Below are 16,767 nucleotides of genomic sequence, written 5' to 3' on the forward strand. Positions count from 1 at the left end.
CCAGACACAGCAGCCCCATTCGCAGCCCATCCACAGGGGTGTCCCAGGGGTAGAGCCTGGAGGATGCCAAGGAGTGAGTTTCAGTCAGGGAAACAGGAACCGAATTGTGAAGAAGATAAAAATCCATGAATCCATGCCCAAAAGAAACAGGAGTCTGTGTGGCCAGTGGATGCAGCTCCAGAGTCTCAGACAGGAGGAGGGTGACTGTTCAGTGGACAAAGTGGTGGCCGACTGTGGCCCAGTCCCAACCCGCAGTGACAGAAGAATGTGTTGAACCTGGGGGCAACGGTCTGGGGCTCCACCACTGGGGCACACCCCCTTCCCCATCCCAGGGCGAGTAGAACACCCCTCAGTGGGTTGTTCCCCTTGCTCTCCGCAAAGCCCTAAGGAGCACAAAGACCCGGTGTGAACTGAGAGCTCTGGGCACATGGAGGTGCACGGAGCAGGGTGGGAGTGCCTGGGCAGGAGCCCACGGGCCACGAGGGTGGAGTGTTGGCTTAGCCTGCAGGGGCAGCTGCCCGAGGAGCCCTGAAGGAGGCTGCCGTGCAGCGGGGCTCAGTGAGCAGGTGCAGCCGGTGCTGCTCACACTCACGTGGGCTATGCAGCCAGATGGGCCTGCACCCTCATTCAGTCACATCAGGTGGTGAGGCTTAGGGACATACAGGTGACACACAGGTCTGGGATAAACAATCGTATTTTTATACAGAAGAAAATCAGGATTTAAAAATGTTTAATAGTAAAATAAAAAACATTAGTCCTATAACCATATGCTGCCCACGCACTCAAAAGTCAGCAAACAGAAGTGGTGTGTGCATCAGCTGAGCATTGTATAAATTCGAGCCAATGTTGTATTTAGATTTTTTATTTTCCCCAAATCGACCATTCAGGAGGTTCCAGGAATGCTGTGTTTTGGTCAGTGAAAAGACCATGTTCCCCCAAAGGAACCTGAAGAGAAGTAGTAGATTCCAAGGGAATGAAGGGGAGAAGGAGGTGGGAGAGATGAAGAGAGACACGCACCCATGCACATGCATGTACACGTGCATGGTGTGAACACACGTGCACACACACACAGACTCTCTCGGTGTGTCAGGGGCCGGTGTATGGATAATGGATCAGGTGGGTTAAGTACAGGAAAGAAGACGGCATGTTACCTGCTGCACAGACAGCAGAACACCCTCAGTCACTCGACACTGGGGGGAATGTCCCTCTTCCAGGCACCGTGCTCAGAGGGCACAGGTTAGACCCTAATTTCCTGTGTGCCCTCTCCTGTGGGAGCACACAAGTTACTGCTGCACGTTACTTTCTCCTCAGCTTTATTCTGTCCTACCAGACAACCAGGTCTCCTCTTCTTATCTATACCCTGCCTGGGAGCTTTATGTAACAGAAAATGCAGGTGTATTGCCCACGGAAACCTCCCCTTTGGCTCCTGCACTAAAGTACCCCTTATACATTGAGGATAACCAATTAGAACAGAGCTGTTCTGACAGAAAGACCTCACAACGTTGCCAAGCCTCAGAGTAGGTTCTACCTTGCAGACTGGATGAAGCCCAGGTGCCAGGGCTAATTTTTGTAGTACAGACAGGGTTTCACCATATTAGTCAGGCTGGTCTCAAACCCATGACTTCGGGTGACCCTGGCCCTAGCTGCAGAGTTCTCTGCTCCTGGAGTGAGAGACCTTCTGGGTGCTAAGGCACGGAGCCCTGGGTTCTGAGTCTCCACAAAATTCACAAATTATTGACTCATAATTGATTCGCTGATGAAACTCACCATATGACTGCTTTACAGCATCTTCCTCTCTTTTCTTCTCTAACTTGCTCGTACATACTGCAGGGCCATGCAGAGAGGACATGTCAGGATTAAATGCAAGCTGCCTGGGCCTCCCAAGGAAGTGGGATCCAATGTGAAGGATCTGAAACTGACTGCACACCTTATCTTCTAATAGAAAGGCAGAGGCAGTGGTATCATTTGTTGTAAGCATGCTTTAAAGGATTCATTCTGAGAAAAAGATATTGAAATTGATGATTAGCATCATCAGTGACTTGGGAGCAGTTTCAATGGAATACTGGAGAAATGAACCCGTTTGAGAAGAGCAGAGTGATGACAACATTTGCATAAGGGATTAAGAGTGCAAAGCCCTGAAGAAGAATGGAAGACCTTTATTTTCTCCCCGCATTTAGGAAAAAGGGGTCCTGGGTGTGGATCAAGAGAATTCTGTCATGAAGAAAAGCAAGGGAGAGGAGGAACTCAGGATGGCTCTGAGCATCAAAATCAAATGAAATGAAATATCTGTGAGTCAAAATATTTTATTTTTAATGACTATTCTTGATTTTTAAAGAAAGTTACTCTTAAAACCATGGTAAGAAGATACATAGAATTCATCATTGTAAGCATTTTAGAGTGTGGCATTAAGTACCTTCACACTGATCAGCCGTCACCACCGTCCATCCCCAGAACTCTTTTCATCTTGCAAAATGGAAACTGTGTCCCCATTAAACACTAACTTCCCATTCCTCTCTTCCCTCACTTCCTGAAAGCCATTATTCTACTTTCTGTTTCTATGCAATTGACTTCTCTAGGTGCGTCATGTAAGTGGAATCCACAGTATTTGTTTTTTGTGTGACTGTCTTATTTCACTTAGCACAGTGTTCTCAAGATTCATCCATGTTTCAGCCTGTATCAGAATTGTCTTCCTTTTTAAGGCTTAGTAATATTTCACTGGATGGGCACACTACAGTCTGTTTATTCATTCCTCCACTGAGGGACACTTGACTTGCTTCTCCCTTTGGGCTATTGTGATAATGCTGCTATAAAGATGTGTACAGCCTGGGCGCAGTGGCTCATGCCTCTAATCCCAGCATTTTGGGAGGCCAAAGTGGGTGGATCACCTGAAGTCACGAGTTTGAAACCAGCCTGACTAATATGGTGAAACCCTGTCTCTACTACAAAAATTAGCTGGGTGTGGTGGCATGTGCCTGTAATGCCAGCTACTTGGGAAGCTGAGACAGGAGAACTGCTTGAACCTGGGAGGCGGAGGTTGCAGTGAGCTGAGATCGCACCACTGCACTCCAGCCTGGGCAACAGAGGGAGACTCTGTCTCAAAAAAAAAAAAAAGTGTACAAATATCGTTTTGAGTCCCTGCCTTCATTTCTTTTGAGTATATATCCAGAAATGGAATTGCTGGATTATTCAGTAATTCTATGTTTAATCTTTTGAGGAATTGGCAACTGTTTCCTGCAATGGTTGCACTGTTGTACATTCCCACCAGCAATGCACAGGGGCTCCAGTTTGTCCACATCCTCGCCAACTCTCATTGTTGCCTGTCTTTTATTTAATGGTTTGTTTCAATCACAGCCGTCCACATGGGTGGGGAATGGTAACGTTTGGGGATGTCGAGCAACCATTCATGTGCTTGCTGGCCATCTGTATATCCTCCTTGGAGAAACATCTACTAAAGTCCTTTGCCCATTCTGAATCAGGATGTTTGGGATTTTTTTTTTTTGTGGTTGTTGAGTTGTAGGAATTCTTTACATAGCCTGGATAACAGTCCCTTATCAGTTATATGACTTGTAAATATTTTCTCCCATTCCATGGGTTACCTTCTCACTCTGTTGATTGTGTCCTTTGATGCACAAAAGTTTTTAATTTTGATAAAATCCGCCTTCTTGCTTTCTTTTGCTGCCTGTGCTTTTGATATCATAGTTAAGAAATCATTCCCAAATTCAAAGTCATGATGCTTTTTCCCTATGTTTTCTTCTAAGAGTTGCATAGTGGTCCATTTCAAGTTATTTTAAAAAATGTGTCACAATTCATGAATTTGCATGTCATCCTTGTGCAGGGGCCTGGTTAATCTCTGTGTAGTTCCAATTTTAGTAAATATGCTGCTAGAGCGAGTACTAAAAGAAAATTCTTAAAAAAATACATTATCATAAACAGATGAAAATAAATTTTGTTTATAACACACTGTCCCAAATCCCCAGAAGAAACAAAGGGTTTATGCCTTAGAGAAACTAAACCAGAGGGACTCTGGACTCACACACTGTGTGTAGTGAATGGACAAGGGTCTAGATGGAACAGGATGCAATGAGAATCAACATATCTGACTGTGAAACACTCCTCTCCCTCACCGATTGCTCCAACCTCCCTCTCTTGTCCTGTTCCTAGAATGCTTGCTTGTGTTTATATACCTGAACCCCCACCTTTTCCCCCAGACAAGACATAGGAGAGCGTTTCCCGGAGAAGCTGAACTGTAACAAAGTAAAGACCTGCAGTCATTGAAGTTTAGGGAGTCATCCCCTCCACCCTTCACCAGAGTTTCCAGTCTGCATTTTAGTGCCTTGCTCTTACATAAGAAAGAATGGCTAAGGATAACAAGATAACCAAGGAAAGCTTCCAACAAGAGTGACTGAGGCTAAAATAATAAACAGTAAAGGAAACTTGGAAAGAGACCATACAGGGAGGAAAAAAGTTCTTAAAACTATAATATTCTCAGAGGACAAAGAAAAGATATTGCATTCATGTTAAAAAAAAAAAAAAAGAATGTTATAAAAGAAGCAAGTGAAGAACAATAGAGGGGTTTTGGAAATTGAAAATGGAATATTACAAATTTTAAAAACCAACAGTTGGAAGTATAAAAGTGAAGAAATTCCACAGAAAATAGAACAAAACCAGCAAAAGGACAGAAAAAAATAAGAAAATTTGAGGATTAATTCGGCACAGAAAAAAAAGCAACTGAGGAAAAGAAATTATTAAAGAAATAACACAGGAAAATCACCTAGGGCTGAAGTCCAGGAGTCTCATGTTCAATGGCACAGCACACACTGGGGCAATGGATGGAAGGAGACTGGCCCAAGGCACATCCCTGTGAAGCTCATTATTGGCAGGGATCCAAAACAGAACCTAAGAGTGCGCAGAGAGGGAAAGCAGCCAGCAGGAAGAAAAGGGAAGAATAATGGTGTTCTATTTCTCAACAGCATTGTTGGACAGTAGGACACAGTGTAACAAAATGACAAGAATTCAAATGAAACATGATTTTCACCTGGAACTCTGTACTGGTTGAAAACGTTGTGATGGGATGCATTTTCAATCTAGTCTCAACAAAGGGCAAGTGTGAGATACTGGAAGCAGCAAAGGAACTTCCCAGAAGGAGGGTGACAGGAGGTCCCAGCACAAGTGTGTGACAGGTGTGCAACAATGTAGCCCTGGCGGATGGTAGGAGCGATGCTCCAGGTGAAAGGTTGTGGAGCTGATAGCACGCTTTAAAACATGTTTGGAATACAGTTGGAAACTCTACTGTCAGTTCTGGGACAGATTTGTGAGAGCATTTGGAAAAAAATGAGGTATAACTAAAAAACTAAGCACATGGAGAAACAAGACAAATATTAATTGCAGGGAAAAAAACAAGCAGTACAAGAGAAAAAAATGGAATCCAAGTACCCTGTTTGGTTCAGACTTGAGAGATATGTACAGGGACCAAATAATGAATGCCACAGCTTTAGCCAATAATCATGACCACATCACACAGAGTCCACAAGGGTGTGCAAAACGTGAGGATCGGGAAGGAACTGCTGCGAGAACTGGATTCCCTGGTCCGTAACAGGCGCTCAATAGCCAACGTCTAAAGAAACAAAGTAATGATCCCAAAATAATGATGTATGATCTAGGAAAAAGAAAATGAATTTCTGAAACAGCAGAAATAAGAGGCTTGGAAGTGGTTGTTTCGTGTGGAAATCAGAGGGATGCGGAGAAGGGGAGAGAGGGTGTTCCTGTATTTTGTTTTATGCATTTCGGTACCGTTTATTTTTTTAATGGTCATATCTTCCTTTGAGGTGTTTTTGAGGTTTATCAATACTTTTCTGAATTACAGCATGCCCTGCTATCAGGGTCACTGATAGCTTATAAAAGCTCCGATGTACACATCAGGGAAAGGCAGAAGCAACCCCAGGCCAGCAGAGGGTTTGCTGAGAGCGGAATGGGCTGCACTTCAGTCCTGCTTGAAGTACAACTGGCAACTGTGCACAGCTGCCCTGCTCGAAAACCTAAAGAATAAAAAATCAGAAAGAAAAACCTGTCTGAAATTCTCCTAAGATCAAGTCTCATATCATCAAATGTCCCTTGAGGTAGGTATTTTTGAACTTCTGGTTTGGATATGAACACCTGTTGGCTGAAATTAGCACCCATCAATCTACTGCCCTGAGAAGCATGCTTGAATGACACCCGGATAAGCATATATCCTTATGAGAGAAGGCTGGCCACGCGTTTTAGGTGTTTCAGTCTAGTGTGAACCAATGTAATGTGATTGCTAGGAGGAGGGTTCTCTCGAACAAGTTTAGGATGAATAGACAAAGACCAGTCTCCAGGAATGGAAGGTGGTCTCCACTCTATGTGGCTCTGGCCAGGCCATATATGGGTTATTGTTCTCAACTCAGAGGTCCTGAGGGTCTAAGGAAGTCCATTGACCATGTCCAAGAGGGACTCTGCAATGTTCATGGATTTGGAAGTCACTTTAAATAAGAAGGAATGTTGAGGACGTATGGAAAGTTATGTGTAAATGGTGTTAGACATTAAGAACGTCACATGGAACAGTAACATATTGGACCTTTTTCAGGGTTAAGGAGTTAGGTGGAGAAAAAGATCAACTCAGGATGAAGAAGGATTTATGAGTTCCAGTTGTGGTATTCGAAGATAGAACGTGTTGTCTCGCAGTGTGGGGAGTAAAACCAGGCCACGGGGTGTGGCACAGCGTTTTCTTGACCTGGCTGAGAGCAACTTTCAGCGTGAAGTGTTTACAATTTAATGCATTTATCCCTGCCCCTGAACCTTGAGCTGTGAAATTACATTTCAAAAAATACTGGGTTTTGGTGTTTGATAAGGAATGATCGTCAATCCAATTCATTACTTCTTAGCTTGCAGAGTCTGTATTGCTTCTTATTTGCTTCAAGGTAAATGGATATTTTGAGGTATGAATAAAGACCCAAGAGAATTTCCTGAGAACTGTGCAGGAGACACTTTCTGTCATTCTTATTTCCTGTCCATGCTCTAAGTGCCACTTACAGACCATGAGGCCGTAAGTGGTTCCAGATTCCATCAGTGGTCTACAATGAATGAAAAGGCAATCGAATCCAGATGCTTTTTCTGGTAAACAGTTCCTGTGTAGGAAAAATCAACAGAACAAGAAGGATATTCATTGATTTCCCCTTAGACACTCATTCCCATTTGAGACAGATCTTCATGCCTCTGCACCCAATACGTGCTCAGTCTCCATTTGTAGCTTCACTATCTGTGCGAATATCACCTGTCTCATACCATCTTTTAATTACTTAATTGATTATAATGTTTTAAATGACATAAAAAATATATAGTCTAATAAAAAGTATACTGATATATAAATTAGGAGAAGCTAAGACGGATGCGGTTCCTAAAGCTGCTAATTCTTTCCTCTGAGAACTACTTATTATAGTCTTGCCACATCTAGCTACAAATCATTGGTGCAGAAATGAAACATTTCATGGAATTACACTATTTTCAAAAGCTAAGGATTCCAAGGTGTTTTCTTAAATACGCACTTAGCCACAAATTTGTATATTTACTCAAAAATGTGTTTTTGCAAAAATTTTCAAGTGGTACAGAATTATTTAGGTGATGATGTCAGGTACTTCTGCCTGATTAATCTCATCTTAATGTTAGATAAATTGCATGGAAATCTATGTGCAAAGCATGTCCAGTGCTGTGATATAAGCCAAACATGATGCAGTTTCTAGGCTGCCTTCACCATTATCTGTGGAGCACAGAAGGCAGCCTCCTTTAACCTAACACTGCTCCATGTGTTTATAACGCCAGCCCAAGTTTAGAAGGTTAATTTCGACTCATATTCATGCTAGAACAATACCAGGTAAGAAAAGATAGAGTAGTCCCCACTTATCCACATGGGATATGTGCCAAGACACCCAACGGATGCCTGACACCGTGGATAGCAACGAATCCTATGTATGCTATGTTTTTTCTTATACATACTTGCCTATGATCAAGTTTAATTTATAAATTAGGCACAATAGGAGATTAACAACAACAACTCATAATAAGTTAGAACAATTATAACAACACACTGCCATAAAAGTTATGTGAGTGTGCTATCTCTCTCAAAATACCTTAATATTTTCGGACCTTAGGTGCCCAGGGGTCACTGAAACCATGGAAAGTGAAACCTTGGATAAGGTGGGAGATGGGGGCTACTGTACTTGTGAAGTCTGGTAAAGACATGTACATAAGTTATGTGAAGTCTGGAGTAGTTACTTCTACTGAACCTGCTAAAACATCAGAGTGAACGTTTTACCTTTTCAGATAAAGCAGTAAGAGATCCTACTGATCTTATAAATCCTTAAATAAAATGTGTTCATATATATATATATATATCACCCAGAATCTTAATTTGAACTGTGTTTTTGTTTGGGTTGAATATAATAGAAGTCCCACTCCATTCAGTGTAACCAAAATGTGAACACACCATGCCACCATCCTGAGCCTCACAGAACACAGGGAATGCCTAGGCCTTGCCTGCCGATCTCCACTGACTCGCAATCTAGTTGTGACATGAGACTAACACACCGCTGATCATTTTACTGAGAACCGTGGCCATAGCCACGCAGCCGCATGCACTTGGAGGCATGAAGTGGGGAGTCTCCCAGACAGGCAAAGCCGTGGAACTCTCAACTGGAGCAAAATCCAATTTCTGAGCTTTGCTCTCGACAGTCCCTGGTGATTTGCTGTCTCTCCCTTAACCGGTTCCCTCTTTGCTTCCTCAGCCCTTTATTTCCTCAGTTGACTGGAAAGAGTGCATGCCATAAATATAGAAAGATCTCCGAGTCCTTTATATTTACAACGTGACTGTGCTGCAAAAAAAATAGTGCGGTTTCCTTGTCCTCGTTCACATGAAACCCTGCATGTTACACCCGGTAGTGGGATTTGCTCCTGACGGCACAGGCAGGTTGAGCTGGAATTCCAACTCGTGTCTGCCATGCTCCCCAGCTTCTCCTGGGCTGTGTGAATTCTGCATTCACCATGCTCAAAATAGAGCATGGTTTGCCATAGCTGCTACCAATTCTATACTTCAGTTCTGTACTTTAGAAATAGCAGGGAAATGAATAACCCCCAGCCTTTTCCAGAGAAGTAAGGTAGGACATGAATTTTAACTATCTCATTTTTAGCTCTGTTTATGACAGGAATTCTGTTTCTGACTAGTTGCCTCCAATTGGATACCTAAACATTTTAAAGCCATTTGGGAGGTGTGGGAACAAACAAGAAATAAGATAAAGTTTTTTCCCCCCCCTTGGGGGTCAGTCTACAAATTTTGTTCAGATAATAAAAATTCCTCTGAGAGATACTGAAAAAATAAAAAGCTGATTTCACTGAGAAGTGTGTGTCACAGGTTATGTAAGCGATTCCAGAATCAGGGCTACTCCAGATTTCCAGTGTGCACTACAGGCTTCTAGTTAGTAGCATGCAATCCATCAAAATTAAGACAAGAGGACTGAATATTAGTCAGTGAATCACCACATGTAAATTACCCCATTTGTGTGCATAGACAGGGCACACACTGGGCATGTTTTATGCTTGACGTCTTTGCCCTTTACTTACTAGGAAAAATTGCAAAGTGTATTTAAACTCATAGAATCACAGATGATAGATTTGGAAAAGACAGTAGAAGTTAACTAGTCTAATCCCCTAGGGGCTCAGATTTTTTGCCTATAGCATGAGGTCATCACATGCTTCCTGCTCTCTTTAGGACCCTTTTGAGACTAAGAAGAGGACCACAGATGTGAAAGCATGTGGAGCAAATTCAGAGAGCTATGCAAGTGCAAAATTCAATTATCACTTCTCTTTTCACCATTATGATAGGCCTTCATACTGGTGGATAACTGGCTAGCTGGGCTCTCTGGAAAAGGTGAGCTGAAATCAGGCTCGCCCCCATGGCTTCACCACCTCCAAATTATTACAGCTCCCTTTTGATATCCTTGTGGGCTTTGTCCCGTCACTGAGACTTTGAATATGCCAAGTGTAATTTTGAAGTTTCTTTTATCAGGCCTACCAGGTCCTTATAATTCTTCTAAGATAGGCTTACAAGAATAACTAATGGAAGTTTACCCAAAGTTTCTCATTTTCCCAGAAATGGCTGTAATCCAATGAGGTTTACTTATATGATCGGTAATAAGGTAGAAGGAAATACAGCCTGAACATCGCAGGAAGCAGTCAAGAGGTGAAACGTTTGGGCGTCAGGAGACTCCTGACCATTTACGGCAACAGCATTGGCTTCCAGTGCGTCTTTCTCACTACAGCAGCGGCAGGTTCCCCGGTCAGGGATGAGGACAGAGACATAGCGGTGACATGGGAGGGGGGCTTGGAAGTGCTGGGTAGGGAAAGGCAGGGTCCCTGGCAAAGGCTCCACCCTCCCGCCTGTGCCCACGGACCTAGATGAAAACAGGCATTTCCGTTTTCAGAAGATGTGGAGGCCCAGGGAAATTGGGCCAAGGGTGGTCAAAGGACAGCCCGACTGCTGAGCAGCCTGACTCCAGGTGAAGACCACCTTCCCACTCCAGCCCCCTTCTGGCTCCCATCCATCTGCTGAGAGCCACCTCCACCACTCAATAAAACCTTGCACTTCTTCTCCAAGCCCACGTGTGATCTGATTTTTCTGGTACACTAAGGCGGGAACCCGGAATACAGAAAGGCCTCTGTCCCTGCAATAAGGCAGAGGTTCTAACTGAGCTGACTATCACAAGCCACTGCAGATGGCGAAACAAAAAGAGCGTCCTGTAATTCACGCCCACTGGGGCTTCAGAAGCTGTAAACACTCAACCCTAGAGGGTGCCATGGGGCTGGAAGGCAAACACCCTCCCCACAAGCTGCCTGTCTGCATGCTCCCCCTAGGGGTATGAGCAGCGGGGCACCGTGGAAGCGAGCCACAACACCATCACACACCCTGCAAGGGGAATAAAGGAACTTTTCCTGTTTCAATGGCTCATGCTTTAGCCATGGGTTCCTGGCAGTGAGCACTTCTCAGAATAGGGGAGTCCCGTGGAGTCGGAGGTGAGAAACTGGATGTACTGAACCTAGAAGTTCCTGGCTGTCTCCTGATGCTCATTCTTCATAAACTTGCCTTGCCTTATGTACTTACCAGAAAAATCAACCATTTCTACTTATTCCTCCCCGGCAGTCTTGACCTGGAAGTCACCTTTACCTCCCTTTCCATTCTCCCCCGTGCTTCTGTTTCTGCCTGTAAAGACACATTCTTTCTGTTCCTAGCAAGCGCAAGACGTACCCAGCTCGTCCCCCCAGCTCCATGCCATCCTCTGCAGACTTTCAATGTGGCAGTTTCTTTATGTACCAGGTGGAGGAGCCCGCTGTGAGCTCCGCGGTTTTGAAGGATTCTGTCCATTTGGTGCAGTGCGGGCAGAAACGGAGTTCAATTGGCACTGCCTATGTTCTCCACAGGCCTACGCTCATTACTAAGAGACTATGGTCTTAGAAATAAAAGCTCTACTTCCACCTGATTTAATGCAGACAAGAACGTAATACGTTGTATTCCTGCGCACAGGCAAGGCAGGGAAAGGCAGAGCCGCGGAGCTGTGTAGTGCTGTCGGAGAGAGTCAAGGAGTGTCGGGAAGCAAGAGCTGATCCCACCAGAACGTTGTTTCGTGCAACGTCCTAGCTCTTGGAGGAACCAAGGGAAGATCCAGCAGTTCTCCATTCTCTAAAGCAAGCAAATAAATGCATTGACAAATATTTTACAGAAATTGGAAAGTATCAGTGACGGGCAAAAATATACCCAGGAAGCATTAAAAAATATTTTCCTGAGGAAAAGAATTATCCTCAACAGTTATATAAATACCTTTACAATTGTACATTAATCAGCGTATCTGGTTTTACAAGTAAGCAAAATAAATGATTGCCTGGATAGAATTCAAGCTCTGTCAGCAAAACCCAGTGAGGTGAGCATGGGTGGGGAGCACAGTGGGGAGAGGACAGCCGCGATGCCCGCTCCCTCCGGTGGTCCACACCTCCTGATAGACACCGCCTGACCATGGGCCTGGGCCCGCATCCTCCAGGGAGGCTGTCCCATAGTTAGACCCCACCCAGCACTGAGAACTGACTTCCTTGGGCAGGCCCGGCCCTCCCTGGCCATCTGCGGGCACCGGGAAGACAGGCCATCCTCTGCGGTTCTCCCTCGCAGGATCGAACGCGCAGCTCAGCGTTTTACCAGCGCAGTTGCCGACCACAGGAAAACAAGCACAGATCTCCCTTTGCGAAGTCTCCACTTCAGTCGTGACCAAACTAAAGACGACAGAGAAGCTCAAATGTGTCCCAAACCAGCACAGAAAACAGCATAAAGGAAGATAGATGTGCCAAGCCAAGCCACCACAGAAACGCCCCCGTGTCCACCCTCCTCGCGTGGGGTGTTCCCCTGGGACTGAGCACACGGGGGTTCTCCTGCCCTGCACCCAGGCTGCTTCCTCCGCCCAGAATCTGCGCGGGGGCTGGTTCCCCACGGTTCGTTTACTCAGCTGTGATGACCACACGGGAGACACAGCCACGGGCCCGCTGAGGGCTGGCTGCAGACAGTAGCACCGACCACATGTGCTCAGTGACTCAGGACCGAGGCGACTCCTTGAGAATCCACACCATTTTCCTCCTTAGAATCACGCGTATAAAGACGGGCGCCAGATCTCCCTTCGCTTGGGGTCACGCTTCTGGCTCAGGAGCTTATGTGAGAGAGTCCAGTGTGCAGAGTTTGTGAGACAAATTCAGCCACCATTCCCTGCACGGTGTGGAAGCTGTTGGCAGAGGGAGAGAGAGGAGGCTTTCCAGGAGCCCGGGGGCTTTTCAGAAGACAAGGCAGGATGCCTGTTCCTCCTCCTTCCTCTCTCCCAACAGTGTTCTGAGGCCAGCAGGGAATCACTAAAAGAAAATCTACCCCGAATGACACAGAGCCCAGGAGAGGCCTCAGGGAGTGCGCCAGCTCACGAGTTCCTTCCCTAAGGCTGAAGCCCCCAGTGCTCTCCAGAATTCAAGATGCCTATGGAAATTTGGAGGGAGTAGATAGGAGGAAGACGGCCAGGAGATCAAAAGTGATTTAAAAATGAGTAAGTCATTGGCCTTCTTGTCCAATCACTTGATTCATTGCAAGAAAAAAATCCTGGTATATTTGTTTACTTAAAGAAACATAATCGTGTTTGAATAATCGTGTTTCCAAAGAACAATAAAGACATTTTACTTTGTCTAGCTGCTTTTCATCTTAAGCTGCTGAAATAGATAAAAATCTAAGGTTGCTTTGTAAGTTTGCAAAAGTGAGCATCAGGAGGAAAGGAAAAAAAGAAAGGAGTTTAAATAGTTGGTTGTGCGTTTTTTTTTTTTTTTTTCTTAAGAAAGACAAGTGGGTCTTGGTCTTTAGTAGAAAACTAGGAAAAAATCCAATAGTCCAAGCCAATAGCCACCCACCCCCAACACACACACCCTTTTCAGACAATGTTAGAGTGATGATATTGGGCAGCAGGCAGGAATTCTACTTGAGCACAATATTTTCTGATGTCCTTCTCCCAGAAGCGAAATGTGTCTCTGACAGCCCTGACAGAACAGGTAGGGCTCCTAGTCATGCTGCCCTTGGGTAAACATCGGGACTCTAACTTCTACAGCTGCTTTTCTATGCACCTTCAGAGCAGCTTCTGAAGCGAAACCAGAAACGTGCAAATCTTCACCATCGTGCTGGAGTGAGGGCACACATTTCAATGGATTCATAACACTCAATTCTCCTCTCCGTTCAGTAGGGACATGCTGGTGCGTGGCACTGATTCAATTCAAAGACTGGCTTTCCTGCTTCCATTTGGAGCTTGCCAGAAATAATACACATTTTGAAAAATGTGATGGTTTGAAGAAAAAGAATCTGTTTGCAATTCCAACTTCCCAATTATCACCATGCGAAAAACTACCACGCAAGATGATAATATGAGAATGACTGCAAAATCATCAGAAGAATTGAGCGAGTGAAAAAGAAGGATGTCAGAATAGTGACATGTTTTAGGCAAAAATGCATTTTTAAACCATTCAAAATGTAGATAAGATACACAAAAGTGTAGAATATTCTGGTATAAGGCACCAGGAAAGGTGGCCTCAGCCTCAGGGAGATTATGACCATACCCAAAGGCACAGGCATCTTCAAATACAACTTAAACCACTTTCTGGGCCATACAAGACTTGTCTACGGGGCTTGAGATGACCTCTGACTTCTCAGTTTTTGAGACTTTGCTTTACTGCCTAATTTATATTATGTCAGAGTTATATACACTTAATTAAAAAGAGGAAAAGTTGTCACTTAGAATGAAATTAAGAAGAAGTAGGAGACCATGGTGGGAGGATTGCTTGAGCCCAGGAGCTCAAGACTAGCCTGGGCAACATGGTGAGACCCTATCTCTACAAAGCATCAGAAAACATTAGCCTGGAGTGGTGATATATTCCTGTGGTCCCAGCTACTTGGGAGGCTGAGGCAGGAGGATCTCTTGAGCTCGGGATGTTGAGACTGCAGTGAGCCATGATCATACTACTGCACTCCAGCCTGGGTGACAGAGGGAGGCTCCATCTCAAAAAAAAAAAAGAAAAAAGAAAGATTTCTAGGAAAATTTGATTGTTTCAGTGAAACCGAATATCAACCTTTTTCAAATGGAAAAATCCCCAAAATATAGTAGAGATTTAATTTTTTTCTGCCCAATTCTATCCTGTAACTTAAATATATAAAGAGATTAAATATTTTCTGAATAAAAATATTTGGATAAATTACTTGAAGCACTCTTCTTAGACATGGAGAGTTAGAAATCTATTTTTAAAAAGATTATGTTGGAAGGTACTAAAGATGGCAGTGAAATAATAAATAAGCACTACCTGCTCCTACCACTGGGGGGCAGCAACTCAAAACTCACCCCATTTGGGCACTTGGATGGGTGACCCTGGGCCCCAACCATAGGGATCCACAGTTCTGGTGGATTATTGCGTTAATGGGAATCATTGTCTTCCTAAATCTTCTTTATAGATACTATAAAGCCATATGCTTGGGGAGGCCCATAATACTAATTAATTTGCAGGTGAGCCTTTTAAACAATTATAAAAGAGCAAGCTTTGAAAGTCCTTGTATCTATTTGTTATCAAATATTTCCTACAGTGGCTGTGCATTACTAGGCAGAAAAAAATCCAACCCAGATTATTTTAAAGGGCAGAACCAGACTAGCTTCAGACTTTCAGATAACATTGCAAGTTGGAAGAGAATGGAGAAATTTCTGTTGTTTTTGATTGAAAAATGATCTATGCAGCCAGCCAAGCTATCTTTTGACTACAACGGAAAGACTTTCATATATTTATATAAATATATACCGCCAAGAAATATGTCACCTGTATATCGATCTTGAAAAAGATATACAGGAGATATCTTGGAGATATATACGTATATTAATACATATGTATATCTATCTTGTATATCTATCTTTAAACAGATATACAAGTGATACATTTCATGGAGATATATATGTATATGAATATATGAAAAGATGATTCCCCCCCTCAAAAAAAAGCCACCAAAAACAGAGGACTGGGTATAAAAACATGGTAGAGAGTTCTGAGACTAAGTGAAAACAGAGCTGAGTGAAAATAGTTCCTTCACAGTATTTCCTCTGTCGTTTCTACTGAGAGTTTAACTTATTCTAACAGGTTGAATGTAAAAGTCATGTTTTCTCTGAAATCATTCTTTATCCTCAGTTTCCCATGTCAAAGAAATCACTTCCCCCACCCCAGAGCATTTTCTGTTATCCTGAACCATAGCATGCATACACAAATGCAAGCATATGTCCAATTTTAAAAGATGACAAGGCCAGGAGAGGTGACTCACGTCTGTAATCCCAGCACTTTGGGAGGTAGAGGTGAGCGGATGACTTGAGGTCAGGAGTTCGAGACCAGCCTAGCCAACATGGTGAAACTCAGTCTCCACTAAAAATACAAAAAAATAACCGGGAGTGCTAGAGCATGCCTCTAATCCCAGCTACTCAGGAGGCTGAAGTAGGGGAATCGCTTGAACCTGGGAGGTGGAGGTTCCAGTGAGCCGAAATCACACCACTGCACTCCAGCCTGGGCGATAGAGTGAGATTTCATCAAAAAAAAAAAAAAAAAGAAGTCCGGACCCAGTGGCTCACGCCTGTAATCCCAACACTTTGGGAGGCCGAGGCAGGTGGATCACAAAGTCAGGAGTTCAAGACCAACCTGGCCAAAATAGTGAAACCCCATCTCTACTAAAAATACAAAAAAAATTAGCTGGCGTGGTGGCGGGCGCCTGTAGTCCCAGCTACTCGGGAGGCTGTGGCAGGAGAATCGCTTGAACCCGGGAGGCGGAGCTTGCAGTGAGCCGAGATCTTGCCACTGCACTCCAGCCTGGGCGACAGAGTGAGACTCCATCTCAAAAACAAAAACCGACAACAAAAAGTTGACAATTATTCAGAACCCATGCCCCATGCCAGACTGCAGAACCCTGCCGCATCCCAGAGCTGTCGGAGCTCCCTGTCCCTGGGGCCTCGTGGTCCCCGGAGAGAAGCACCACCCTGTGGCTACTGAAGACTCGATAGAGAACACGAGGGGTAAAAGTGAGAGACAAGGAATCGGGAAACTCATGAGTCAAACACACGGTCACACTGTGCCCTGTACAGGGGCAAGTGCCCTGGACCAGGTAAGTGCTATGGAGAAATG

General features: G+C 44.3%; 1 protein-coding gene and 1 non-coding gene across 4 annotated transcripts in view; both read right to left on the reverse strand.

Moving 5' to 3' along the window:
* PDE10A (phosphodiesterase 10A) overlaps positions 1 to 16,767 on the reverse strand; it is a 669,061-nt gene that overhangs the window by 392,721 nt on the left and 259,573 nt on the right. The gene's annotated exons all lie outside the window — the stretch shown is intronic.
* LOC126953993 (U6 spliceosomal RNA) lies at positions 3,791 to 3,894 on the reverse strand. The gene has a single exon (XR_007725461.1). It is a non-coding gene; the product is annotated as a U6 spliceosomal RNA (small nuclear RNA).

The sequence above is a fragment of the Macaca thibetana genome, chromosome 4 (assembly GCF_024542745.1).
Source record: "Macaca thibetana thibetana isolate TM-01 chromosome 4, ASM2454274v1, whole genome shotgun sequence".
Taxonomy (NCBI): domain Eukaryota; kingdom Metazoa; phylum Chordata; class Mammalia; order Primates; family Cercopithecidae; genus Macaca; species Macaca thibetana.